Source organism: Silene latifolia, chromosome 1 (assembly GCF_048544455.1).
Source record: "Silene latifolia isolate original U9 population chromosome 1, ASM4854445v1, whole genome shotgun sequence".
NCBI lineage: Eukaryota > Viridiplantae > Streptophyta > Magnoliopsida > Caryophyllales > Caryophyllaceae > Silene > Silene latifolia.
This window is the reverse complement of record NC_133526.1, coordinates 19,936,597-19,951,806: the sequence shown is the minus strand read 5'-3', so window position 1 is coordinate 19,951,806 and position 15,210 is coordinate 19,936,597.

The following is a 15,210-nucleotide window of genomic DNA, read 5'->3' as shown; positions in this document are numbered from 1 at the left end:
TTTTCCCCACGAACTGAGTTCCGTTGTCACATACTATTTCTGATGGGACTCCATATATGCAAATAATGTTTGTCCTGATGAAGGATATTACTTCTTTTTTGGTGACTTGCACCTGTAAGAGTCGGCCTCGATCCACTTGGAGAAGTAATCGGTCATGGCTAACATGAAAACTTTTTGTCCCGGAGCTACGGCGGTTTTCCCACAATGTCCATGCCCCACTTTATAAATGGCCAGGGCGCGAAAATTGAATGAAGGAGTTGGATGGTGATGTATGATTGGTGCATGGATTTGGCAAGCTTCGCATTTTGAAGAGTATTCCAGCGATCACCCTCGGCGTAGGCCGCAGTAGTAGCTTTGTCCCGAGAACTTTGCTTGCCAGGCTCTTTCCTCCTTTATGATTGCCACAGTGTCCATCATGTATTTCTTGAAGTACTAGTTTGTCTTCGTCGGGCTCCAAGCATCTCAGGTAGGGTCCACTGCGATCTCTTGAACAAGGTGTTATTGATGATAGCATAAGATGAAGCTCTAATTCTAAAGGCCCTTGCCTCACGTCTTCCCTGAGGTAGTATTCCTCGGAGAAACCAATCATAATAAGGTTTAGTCCAAGAGTTCTTGTCCGATTGATGGTTGGTTGACTGTTCAGGTTTCTTTGATGGTCGGCTCTAATAAGTGCACAATTGGTATTTTATCAAAAATAGTGGGGGTAAAGTTTGAACCTAGGTGGCGAGCATCACTGGGTATTCAAGTCTCTTGATATTTGATCTATATCAAATAAAGCAAATTTGGCGGTAAGGTTTTTTGCGTATTCTAAATATGAAATCATTTTTGCATCCTTAGCCGTATAAATTCCCTTTATTTGATTGGCAATTAAGAGTGAATCAGTTTTTACCTTTAGGTTCTGAACACCGAGGTCTAGACATAACTTTAAGCCTCGCTATCGGGCTTCATATTTCGCTTCATTGTTGGTAGCTTTGAACTCACAGACTTACCTGAGCTATCACATCTCCCTGTGGTGATTTAAGTACTAGTCCTAACCCTGTCCCCTGGCGTTGGATGCCCCATCTATGAATAGGGTCCATTCTTGGTCTAGGGTCTTATTTTTTAGTTGGTTGACCTCTTATTAGATCGGTTCCAGGTTAGGGCTAAAATCAGCCACAAAGTCTGCTAGGACCTGCGATTTGATCGCTACCCTGGGTTCAAAAGAGATGTCGTATGTGCTAATCTGTACCGACCATTTAGCCATCCCGCTCGAAAGTTCAGGCTTACGCAGATGATTTTATGGGTAAGTTGGTCCGACTATAATTGGGTGACTTTCAAAATAAGGTCTCAACTTAGTACATGACATAATTAAAGCTAAAACATATTTCTCAAGTAATCCATACCTCAACTCAGCATCTAGCAGGCTTTTACTTACATAGTAGACTGGATGTTGCTGCCCGTCCTATTCTTTTACCAGATCACTGATCGGGCTCGTGTGTCGATGATGTATAGGTATCGACAAAGGTTCTCCTTTTCGGTTTAGCCTTGAGTGAGGGTGGAGATGACAAATAGGATTTTAGATCCCGGAAAGCCGCTTCATGCTCGCCCGTCCACCGGAATTGTTTATTTTTCCTGAGGAGGTTATAAAATGTTTTGCATCTTTCAGAAGATCTTGATATAAAGCGGTTCAGGGCAGCTACCCGCCCTGTCAATTTTTGGATATCTTTGACAGACTTGGGTGACTGTAGTTCCAGGATGGCTTTTATCTGTTCAGGGCTTGTTTCTATGCCTCTCTTTGTGACCATATATCCAAGAAATTTGCCTACAGAGACCCCAAAGTGGCACTTTGCAGAGTTCAGCTTCATGTTATACTTTTCTAATATCTCAAATGCTATTTCTAGGTGCTTCACATGATCTTCTGCATTCTTGGATTTCACCACCATGTCATCTATGTATACCTCCATGATATCACCTATCTGGTCCTTAAACATCATGTTGACCGGGCGCAGTACGTTGCCCCGCATTCTTCAGCCGAAAGGCATGGCGTGTAACAAAGATATGCCTCGGTCGTAATGAATGCAAAGATACTCTCCTGGTCAGCAGGGTGCATCTTTATTTGATTGAATCCACTGGAAGCATCCATGAATGTTAGCATTTCGTGGCCTGCTGTTGCGTCTACCATGACATCAATATGAGGCAGGGGGAATGGATCTTTAGGACGGGCTTTATTCAGGTCAGTGTAGTCTACACAGACTCTCCACTTTCCATTCTTTTTCTGCACGACAACTACATTAGCCAGCCACTCAGGGTACATTACTTTCCTGATCATCCCCATATCCAAGAGTTTTTCTACTTCTTCATTTATTATGGTGTTTCTTTCAGCTGCAAATTTGCACCTTTTTTTGCTGTACAGGCTTAAAAGATGGGTCAACATTGAGCTTATGAGTAATAATATCAGCGCTAATTCCAGTCATATCAAAATGTGACCAAGCAAACCAAGATGATTTATTTTTAAGGAATTTTACGATTCGGGCCCGACACTATCCGGTGCGTCGATCCTATTAAAACATACCTGTCAGGGTACTCAGGGTCTAGAATTTACGATCTGTTTCCATTCGGGAGGTGCTACATACGTGCTCGACAGTGGCATCAGAATTGCTATGCCAGGGACTTACCTGCCTTGGAAGGCTTCAAGGCTGCTGTGTAGCACTCCTGGGCTGTCTTGTGATCCCCTTTGATTGTGGCTATGCCCCAGTCTGTTGGTTTCTTGATGCATTGTTGATAGCTTGATGGTACGGCCTTGACATTGTGAATCCAGGGTCTGCCCAGGATGGCGTTGTAGGATGACAAGCAGTCAAGGACCCCAAACTTTTCATAGGATGAGACTCCTTCCACATAGGTTGGGAGGTGGATCTCTCCTAGAGTGCTCCTGGTCTCACCACTGAACCCTACTAGGACGCTGGATTTTTTGGCAATTTGATCCTCGTTTATCTTCATGGCCTTCAGTACGTCAAGCATGATCAGGTTTACTGAGTTGCCTCCATCTACCAGGATCCTTCTTACTGTGGCTGTTCCAATCTGCATAGAAATAACCAGGCCATCATGATGAACATCAGGAACGCCCAACAGGTCGTAATCGTTGAAAGTGATTGTTGGGACGGGATCCAGCTTGCAGGGTGATACAGTCCTTGGTGTCCTGGCTATCTTTTTTGCTGCTGAGCTGGTCAGGCCACAAATCTCTGAACCGCCAGATATAAATTTTACTTCATAGAGCGGTGGTGGTGGAGGGAGGATGCGATCCTGCTTGTGCTCCTGATTTTCTTTATCCTGGTTTGCATTCCTGCCTTTTGACTTGATCAGGTCTTTTAAGTATCCTGATTTCAGTAGCTAGGCCACTTCCTTTCTCAGGGTGAAACAATCATCCGTGGTGTGTCCAATATCCATGTGAAATTCGCACCATTTTGAATTGTCTCTTCTGGGATTTGGATTTTCTACCTTCCTGGGCCATCGACATTTGTTCCCATGTTGTCAAGCCTCCGGATCAATCTGCGAGTATCAACACAAAAGTTATGTTCGGAGATAGGTGGATAAACCTTAACCTTACCTTGATATTCATGAGTCAGGTTGACTTCTGACTGATCTGGCCTGGAATACGGAGTAGGTCTGTAATTGTTTCCCTTGTTGCTTTTCCTATTGCTTCTTTCGTGGTCCCTTGGTCCACTGGGTGATCCAAGTTTGTAGCTTATATCTTCTTCCAGCCTGATGAATGCAAGGGTCTTGGCCTGAACATCTTCGAAGGTGTGGCAAGGATACTTAGTGAGCTCACTGTATAAGTCACTATTCGGTAGTAACCCCTGTCTGAATGCCTCCACTGCTGTTCCAACGTCACACCTGGGTATAGATACTTTCTCTTTATTGAATCTTGCAAGGAATGTCCTGAGGGTTTCATCAGCTTCGTGTAACTCGGTAAAGGTCATGGATCGTTTCTCCAACTCCTCGCTACTTGCAAACTGGTTGAAACGTTGATCAGGTTGGCAAAGGAATGGATATGCCAGAGGCGAGGTTGATATACCATTTCGGGCGGGGGCCGGTCAAGGTCGTTTCAAATCCCTTGCACATGCAAACTTGTCTCGAATTCATTTTGGGAATGGATGCAGCCAACATTTTCTGCTTGTAAAGAGCCACGTGATTTTGTGGATCCGTGGTTCCATCATAGACCCTCATGGATGGAATTGTAAATTTCTTTGGTAGGTCTACTTTGGCTATTTCGTCTATGAAAGGTGAATCAGCATAGCTGTCAGGGGCAGCTTCCTCCATGCTGGCAGGTACTCCTGGTATCTTGTCGAATTTTTCATTGAGTTTCTTGATCTCTTGATCTACTGCCATCATGATGGCCGCTGCAGATTCATCAGGTTTCTCTTGATCATCGTTTTTTGGCTCATCATCACCATCTACGTTAATGGCTTTGGGGATATTTGGGCTCCCAAAACTGGAAAAATCAATGTTTTTGATGATTGATGAGAATGGGGTTCCTGGTTGGAACCTAGAGCCTGACCCTTGGGTTTTTTCCAGTTTTTGTTTCAGGGCTGACTCAGATTCTTTCAATTGCAGGATCTCTGCTTCAGTTTGGGCCACTTTTTCTTTCAGGCTTTCCAACTCAGCGATTTTTTGGAGAGCTGCATTTAATTGTTCTTCAACGGTGGGTTGGGCCATTTTTGTAGGTTTTTTTTTTTAGGTTTTTGTAAGGTAAGAAAAAAGGATTAAAGAGCTAGATGACCCACGGTGGGCGCCAATTGTTTTGTGTGGATTTTGCGCAAGGCGAAATCAGGTCAGGGTGATATTGTGCAGGGTTAACTAGCTCTAATTAGATTTCTGGTCAGGTCGACAGGGTACGATATTAAGCTGTAAATAAGATAACAAAAATAACAAGACAAACAATTTTGTACGTGGAAAACCCTTGAATGGGAAAAAACCACGGGCACCAAGCCAGGAGAGGATTTCACTATATGATTTGAGAGAATATTCTTATGATAACAACAATGCTTGTATTTCTAAGTAATATGTGTTCTTCTTCTTGTGTACGAATGATGTGTCCCCAATATCTTCAAAGTGTCTCTTATATAGCTTTCCTATCTTGAACGGCTGTATGATTAAGCATTGAAGGCTGGATATTCTCCATAATTGCTGGTAATAATTGCTGAATATTTCCCTCTTAATTACCGTAATTACTGCATAATCTTTATACTTAATGCTGCGTATTTATTTCCATTAATATACGCGGACATGGTCAAATATTGTCCTGATATTTTGACAGTTGTCCTCTCCATGGCCTGGCGCCTAACTTCATGTGCCCTGAGAGCCTGGCACCCTGAGAGCCTGGCAGTCAGGTTTAGATGAAATGCTGATCAGGGTGGTCTGCGGATTTCCAGGCCTAACAAATTCCTTCTTGGTCTTCTCCCGTTTTGCTTTGTCTTTGATTCTTTCCCATGTGGGACAGTCCTTAATCATATGACCGGAATCTCCACACTTGAAGCATCCTCTATTAGCAAACGTATTCTTTGACTCTGAAATTTTCTTATTAGAGAACTTATTATTGTTATTGAACGATTTTGCTTGCTTATTTCTGAAAATGCGTTTGTTGAACCGTTTAACAAACAAGACCGTTTCGTCCTCTATTTCTACATCTTCTTCTTCCTTAGCAGAAGCTTGTAGAGCTATGCTCTTCTTATTACTGGACTCGGCCTCATCGTCTTCCAGGACGAGTTCATGAGCCATGAGAGCACCAATAAGTTCTGCATAAGGAAGGGAAGTGAGATCTCTGACTTCTTCCATAACCGTGACCTTGGGACGCCATTTCTTGGTTAGACTCCTAAGTACTTTTCTAGCAATATCCTCGGAGTTAAAAGTTTTACCAAGATTTTTTAGCTCATTGACTATAGTAGAAAATCGTGCGGACATGCTGTCAAGTGATTCATTATTTTCCATTCTAAAAAGTTCATATTTTTGAATCAGCAAATCAATGCGATATTTCCTTACAGCCGATGTTCCTTCATAGGCCAACTCAAGACCATCCCATATCTCCTTGGCCGAAGTACAAGAAGAAAAACGATCGAATTCAGTCGATGTCATGCCGTTTTATAACAGGCTTATCGCTTTTGAGTTTTTCTCAGCCTTCTTGTAATCAGCCTCAACATAGTCTTCTTCGTTTTTCTCATAGGTAGTGCCTTCCGAAGATGCGACCAAAATTTTATTTGGTCCGTTCTTTATAATCGTCCAGCACTCCCAATCATGTCTTTTTATATAGTGTGTCATCATGTTTTTCCAAAGTCCATAATTCTTCCCATCAAAGACGGGACACTTAAGGTACTTGGAATCCATTTCACACGTGTAAGGCAGCGGAATAAAAATAAAATAAAAAGATAAAAAGATAGACGGATCTAGCCTCTTTGCGATTAGGCAATCAACAAAGACGAGGCTCGATACCAATCGAAGAGTCTATCACACCGAAATACTCGAGAGGGGGGGGTGAATTGAGTATTTAAAAATTATGCCTACTTTTTATTTTATATCAAGGTAATTAATTACTTAAAGTTTATTGATTAAACTTTAACTAATTAACTAATTGATTATGAACGTAATGAAATGAAAGATGCAAGGACACACGATATTTGAAGTGGTTCAGCTTCACACGTCGAAGCCTACGTCCACTATTCTCGATTAATAATTTTAGTACCTTACTCCGGATTACAAAATTATCAACCCAACTCGTATAGTTAACTCTAACTATAACTCGATTTGAATATCACTTTCGATTTGACTATTTTAAGTTACTAAGAAAGCACTTGATTGTTCTTCTAAGTGTTCACACAATTGAACGAGTAAGAAACAATATGAAGTACTATTATCTTATGACGTAATCTTAAGAAAGATAAGCAATTTAAAGAGCACGACTTTTCGCAATATTTTCAAAAACAAAACAATAAGACAATTAAGAATTAAACTCAAATATGTTTTACAAAGATTGTTGTATTTCGAAAATCTTACATAAATAAGGAATGATCAATTGTATTTATAGTAGAAGAGGGAACTAGGGTTTGCACGAAACCCTAGGATGCCGTGAGATAGGCGGCAAAGGCTACAAGAGATAAATCTTTATCTCTTTCCTAATTTAATCCAAGATATTATAGCTTAGATAAATAAGATAAAAGTAAATCTTATTTGTTATCTAAAACTATATCTTTAAGATGTTAGGATAAGTAAACAAATCAAATCATATATTATAAAGATAGGAAAATATCTTATATAAATATAAGCTAGAGTTGATTAGATAGTTTACTTAAGCACAACAACCTCACACGCCCCAACGGTTTGTAGCTCACGGCTGAAACCCTAGGCCCGTGTCTATCTTGGATAAAAACCTATCTTCATGGATTAGGGTTAGGTTAAATAGACTAGCAAACCCTAGGTAGCATGACGACCCATAAGTCGTTTTACTAACCAATAGAGATATGCAAGTCATCCATTATAACAACCCATAACTCAACTCTACTATATACACAAATGATTTCGAAATATGTTTAAAGAATTTTATCCTTTGAAAAATGATTTTAAAACTATTAAAATCGTGCCATTAAAATGCTACCTAAAGTTATAGTAGAAACAGCTATAACTTTAAGTTTGGTTAGTAAAGTTATAGGTGAAATAGCTATAACTTTACTTTCCCAATACTCTTATCTTAAGATACCGTCATTAGATGAAGACCAATACTAACTAATCTTCCTGGAGATCTTCAGTAAAGGATCTTCTCTTTATCTTGACCAAAAGCTCTTCATCTTGAGATTTGTTAAAGACTTGATCTAACCTTTTGCTTGAATGATCATCATACTTGAAACTTGTTACAGTTGCTTATGATACTTTAAGAACCCTCAATGTTATAGCTCAAGCCGCTATAACATGACTTGAATGATGCTTCACAAATCTTCAATGTTATAGCTAAAAGAGCTATAACATTACTTGCTAAACTTGTAAACCTAAGTTAATCTAACAAAGACTAAACAAACGATTACAAGCAAGAGTATATATACAACAAAGCACACACTTGTCATTATCAAAACTTAATCATATATCTATATGGTCCAACATTGTCCCTTCACCAAGCTTACGATGGAGCTGATGATCTTGTTATTGGCGACGGCTCCGCACTTAATATTACTCATTCTGGTTCTTTTACTATACTCTCTAATTCCCTTTCTTTAAAATTTAATAACGTTCTTGTTGTTCCTCGAATTTCTCGAAATATATTATCTGTTTCACAATTTTGTACCGATAATAATGCATATGCCGTTTTCTCACCCACTTCTTTTTGTATTAAGGCAAACCCGACGGGAGCGGTTCTTCTTCAAGGGCCCCTTATTGAGGGTTCCTACGTTTGGCATCCGATTCCGCCTCAAGCTCGCTTAGCCATAGCTCCGGGACAAGCGTCATGGCATCATAGATTTGGTCATCCTTCTAATAAAATTCTTCAAGTTCTTAGTTCTCAATTTAATTTCCGTTTTTCCAATTCAGAGCAATGTATTCCCTGTAACATAAATAAAAGTCACAAAGTACCCTTTGGACAAACTACTCTGTTTTCGAATGAACCGCTTGATCTTATTTTTTCCGATGTTTGGACTTCACCCGTCTTATCCACTGATTCATTTAAATATTACGTGATTTTTGTTGACCACTTTACGCATTATATTTGGTTATACCCGCTTAAAAGAAAATCCGACACCGAAGCTCTCTTTCTTAAATTTCGTTCCATTGTTGAAAATTACTTCAATAAACCAATTAAACAATTTTATTCCGACAATGGTGGTGAGTTTCGAAAATTAACCTCTCATCTCAACCTTACGGGTATTAATCACCTAACGAGTCCACCACACACTCCGGAGCACAACGGATTTGCTGAACGTAGACACCGTCATATTGTCGAAACGGGTATGTCTCTTCTTACTCATGCTAAATTACCTACTTCTTTTTGGCCTCACGCCTTTTTTACAGCTGTTTATTTAATAAATCGACTCCCAACCCCGACCCTTAAAAATACGTCTCCTTTCACCAAATTATTTCAACAAATTCCTAATTTTTCAAAACTTCATAGCTTCGGCTGTTTATGTTTTCCCTGGTTACGACCCTACACGGACCATAAACTTCAACCCCGCTCTATTCAATGTATTTTTATTGGCTACTCAACAACTCAAAGTGCCTACCTATGTCTCGACCCAATTACTAATCGTATTTATACATCCCGTCATGTCCGTTTTGTTGATGATCAATTTCCATATCCTGATATTCTCAAACTTACAGACTCCACCCCTAACCTCACCTCTACTTATTGGTGTAATCTTGTCATCCCCATAACCAACACCTCCCCTCCCTCGACCACCACTGCTGACCTTGTCAACCCCCCTGACCCGTCCTCTTCCTCTGCCACGATAACTACCCCTGCTCGTCCCACCGTGTCAACCTCGCCCTCTCCTAACCCGACATCCTCCCCTGTTTCTCAACCCGAGTCTGCCTCGTCCCCACCTCCTCCACCGCCACCACCAAGAGCCATTACTCGCCTTGTCAACAACATCCGCAAACCTAATCCGAAATATGCCCAACTGTCCACTCTTTCCTCTCAGTTTGTAACCTCATCCACTGTGAAACAAGCATTAATTGATCCCTTGTGGCGTAACGCTATGCAAGCCGAGTTCGACGCTTTAACTCGGAACGAAACTTGGTCTCTTGTTCCGTCCAATTCTGCCTCCAATATAATTGGTTGCAAATGAGTTTTTCGACTCAAATATAACCCCGATGGTAGCCTCAAGCAACACAAGGGTCGCTTAGTTGCTAAAGGCTTTCATCAACGACTCGGTCTCGACTACACCGAAACTTTCAGTACTGTTATAAAGCCAACCACCATTCGCCTCATCCTCACCCTAGCTGTTCTACATGGTTGGTCACTTTGTCAGATTGATGTAAACAATGCCTTCTTGCAAGGCATGCAAACCGAGGATGTCTACATGGAACAACCTTCAGGTTTTCAAAATCCCGACTTTCCAACTCATATTTGTAAATTACGCAAAGTTATTTACGGACTAAAACAAGCACCTCGTGCTTGGTTTACTGAGCTCAAAAATTACTTTTTGTCATATGGTTTTCACAGTTCATTATCTGACTCGTCTTTATTCATTTTGATAGGTCTAATATCCGTTTATATGCCCTTGTTTATGTTGACGATATAGTTGTTATAGGTTCTCACATAAATGAGGTTAATAAGTTTATTGCAGCCTTGTCTCTCCGGTTTTCACTCAAAGACCTCGGCTGCCTATCCTATTTTCTTGGTATGGAGGTCACTCCGACAACCACGGGTCTCCATCTCAATCAAACGAAGTATATAACCGACATACTTACCCGATATGATAAGCTCGACTGTAGCTCGTCTTCAACACCTATGCTCTCTTTTTCTTTGTTGGAGCGAGAAGATAATGCACCCATTCAAGATGAGTCCAAATATCGTGCAATTGTCGGGAGTCTACAATATCTCTCTCTTACGCGACCTGACATTGCCTTTTCAGTTAACAAATTAGCTCAGTTCTTGACACACCCGACATCGACTCATTGGACTGCACTTAAAAGGCTACTTCGTTTTCTCAAAGGTACTATTAATCATGGTATACATTTAATTAAAGATACTCCATTTAATCTTCATGCCTTTTGTGATGCGGATTGGGGAGGTGATCGTCATGACTATATCTCGACCTCTGGCTATGTCGTATTTATTGGTAATAATCCTATCTCTTGGTCATCCAAAAAGCAAAAGGCGTTATCTCTATCGTCCACCGAAGCGGAATTTAGAGCGGTTGCAAACACTACTTCGGAAATTTTATGGCTCAAATCTTTATCCAGTGAACTTGGAATTTCTATACCATCTGCTCCAGTTATCTTTTGTGACAGTTTAGGTGCTACAAATTATTCCGCGAACCCAATTTTTCACTCCCGTATGAAGCATCTTGCATTAGCCTTCCATTTTGTTCGGGAGCAAGTTCAACAAGGATCCATTCGGGTTCAGCATATTAATAGCGACGATCAAATTGCCGACACTCTAACTAAGCCATTATCTAGGTCACGGTTCTTATTGTTACCATCCAAGATTGGCCTTACTCTACGACCGTCCATCTTGCGGGAGCATATTAAGGATATTAAAACCGTAAACGATAAATCCGCTACTACTAGCTCAAATCTCACGTGACCTATTCTCTTGTGATTTAGTTATGCTTAGTCTTTGTATTTAGTTAAGCTTAGTCAAAGTCTTAGTTTGTATATCCTAGTTTATAGTTCTGTTAACTTAATTATAGGAATTAGTTTAAGCTAGGTTAACCCTAATTCTTAGTATATATATCAATGTATGTAATCAGTAATATTCACCTTAATCAATACTATTCTAGATTAAATAAAATTCAAGTGGTGAACATGTAAAACACCAATAAAAATTAATCAAAATAAAAAAACTCTCTCAAAAAACTCTCTCTAAAAAACCCTAACCTCCATCAAATTATACAGGGGCTCCCATCGATTATCAATCGATCGATGGTAAGCCCCAAAATTGTTTCAAATTTTAATCAATAGTATGCATACCTATCTTCTATTCAATAAAAATCTCCCTTTTGGTGAGAATCGTTTTTCCGTCCCTTATTTCGGGGGTTTTCCATTTATTCGTGGTTTTAGTTTCATCAGTAATTTAGTCAAGAGGAGTTCGTTGATGGTTTGCAGCGTGTTCTTTCAAAAGGTAAAAGTGATTTGTCAACGATCTTTGGAACCAGTTAGAGGTAAATTTTATCTCATAAATCAAACGAAGGATCCCCTCAAAAGCTACATGAAGATAGCGATAATAGGGACGAGCGAATTGTCGGATCTTTGTTTTGAGATCCCTAGTTTATAAGAAAATTATTTTTCTTTGGTTTCCATTAGATTTGTTTTCGATTATGCTTATTCTTTGTAAGTGCCGTATGGCGTTCTATTAATGAATTGTTCTTTTCTAAAAAAAAAAATACTATTCTTATCTTATACTTTACAATAAATACCCATATTTATAGCGTATAACAGTTAGCTAAATCAGGATACAATATTATCAAAGATTTAATTTCCTAATACTAGTAATACTCCTACTTTCCTAATAGCACACAATAAGATTTTTTTTTCTTTTTGACAACCTACAATAAGATACTCCGTAATATTGTATTCCATAAAATAAAAAATATATTTTCTTAATTCTTATTTCATGCGCACCAATCTCACCCTATACTTTTTTTCATATTCCTTTTCTCATTTTTAATGGTTATTGACTTCTTTCCCTACAAAACTCTTCTACATTGATTGTGAAATGAGCAAAGGCGGTCATAAGTTTACCTTAGATTTTGGCACAAAAACCAAGAAGATGACCATTAGTTACTACTGTTATTGGATAACAATTGGACAATCATGGATGTGGAAGATGATCAATTACCCATTAGAAACATTCCTAATATAAAAAGGTAAACAAGTGAGTGACGCACACAAAATGGAATAGTAAAACAAATGTCCGGGACGGAGGAATTATATGACTTAGACACATACAAACCACTCTAAAGCTCTAGTATAGAAATAGGTTGGCTAACAACAAATCATGTAGCTATGTGTCACGGTCCGAAACTTTGAGTCGGGGCGTGACGCGCACCCTTGTCTAAACACTCGACAAGAATGCAAGCGAGAGCGTCAAGCATTAGTGTATTCGTAATCGGTCTCGGGTTGTGGGTGTCGGAATCCTAGTCTCGATCGACACACACGGGCTTGTTAGTGAAGTGAAGGCAAGAGTCGTTCACAAGAAAGCAACAATAAGCAATAAGAAGGCAACTTGGTAGGAAGTAGATTTTGATTTACCAGTACTCTCTAAAGAGGGAAATTTGATATTTACATCCTGCTAGCATGAAACATTGAAAGTGTAGAATAGCGATATACCTATTTATGGAAAGAAAAGCTTAACTAAGACTATCCTAAACTAGAACACATTTATTAAAAATATATAAGAGGAAATGAAACTACATAGCATAAATAAACCTAAGGGTTCGAAATGTACGGATCGTCACACAATGCACAGTTAAGAACTAAGAATTGAGAAAGAATACACCTAACTTTTCAATGACAGGTTTCATATCAGCTTGTGAATCCTGACTAGTTAAGATAAAGGAACAAAAGATATATATCGACGAAATATGTACAACATCAAAGCCAGGGCCGACCCTAAGGGTATTAGGTTGACAAATGACAAGGACCCAATGTTTAGAAGGGGCCCATGAGGGTGGATTAGTAGTCCACTAATTGGCTATAGGTTGAGGCATTTATCAAATAAATTTTATTACATATAATTACCAAAATAAGAGAAGTAGCTTAGTGGTTATTTATTTTATCAATTGGTAGGAGGTCTTGTGTTCTATTCTTCATGGCTACATTCTATTTTTTTATTCGCTGAATTCAGCGAATTGGGTTTCTCATGGCATAATTTGTAAATTTTACTCATCTAATAGAACTATATATATCTAAAATTTGAAAGAATTTCGACCCGTCTTTAAAAATGGGCAAAAAAAAAAAAATCCGTAGTGTTCTTCAAAAGATTTGTGTTGTTTCGTTTATCGAATTGTATTAGATATTGACACATGAATTACTTGAAGAGAACTTTTTAAAGAGTCGCGGCCTCCATTTTACAATTTTACCTAGGGCCCCGGGATGTTTAGGACCGGCCCTGATCAAAGCAAACACAACCTATGGCTTAACTCACCTCAAACATAAAAAAAAAAATGCTTCTGGGGATGTGTTACCAGATATTGAAGCGGAGTAATCCTTGAAGTCCATAACAAACATGTCGCAGCTATGACCCTGATATTGTAAACATTTTTAAACATGGCACTTACATAGAAAGCTCAAATAAACTACTCCGTATATGGCACAAAATTACCTCCTCTGGGTACATTAGTGGGATGACATCCACTTTTAGTCCAGCTACATATCCAACTGTCAATGAAATGCCTTTATAATCAGTAAGATCAATTACTTCATCATCTTGATAGTACTGGTTTGAAATTATTTTAAAACTAAGTTATAGAAAATTATCGAATAGGTGTTTCGACGTTCAAAGTCGGGTGTCATATAATTCTAAAAAAAATGAAATATCATAATCTTTTATGGCCTCTTGATACGTACTTGATTCTAAATATTAGGTAGCCTCTAAAACTTTGTTATCTCGAATTCTAACAAAATTTATTAATTACTAATCATCATAAGTGTAAGGGATTCGGAGTGCTTTGATAGCCATTATGATTAATATAAAGACATGTGTGAAATTAATGAATAGTTTATATTTGCTATATTTTGTGAGGGGAAATAAAGCAAATGTAAACTATTGACTGGGACGGAGAGAGTATATATATGTTTTGTTATACATGCCATGCTTTTAAATTAGTCATTTTAAATTTTGTTGTTCAATTAATAAGACTGTCTTACATAATAATAATAATAATAATAATAATAATAATAATAATAATAATAATAATAATAATAATAATAATAATAATAATAATAATAATAATAATAATAATAATAATAATAATAATTAATCTTCTAATTACTTACATAATAATAATAATAATAATTAATCTTCTAATTACTGATACACAAAGTTCATTTTTATGTTCTTTCTTTCACAAATAAAATGTAATGTATACTCTTATGATCATCTTATTGTTATCATTCCACCGTAAAAGCGTAAAAGATAAACCACCTATGTTTTTGGCCACTGTAAGCAAACATACAATTTAGTGACAACAAAATTTTAGTTTTGTTAAATTTTAATTTTAACCGTTAATAAAAGAAACCAATGTTGTTAGGATCGGGATTCTACTTTGAATCGATGGGAAGAGTAGGATCGAATCGGTAGAATCGGATCGTAGAATCGTAAGATTCTACAAATTCACTAAATATAGTTTTTTATTTGGTAAAAATATATAATTGAGGATCAAAACACTTGTTTATACCTAAAATATTGATAATTAATGAGTTTAGTATCATTTCATGAACATGTTTCTACAAATTAGATGAAATTTTGATTTTACGATGTCATTATATAAAAATATATTTTGATATGTTTACTATGGAGTCGGATCGTAGGATCGT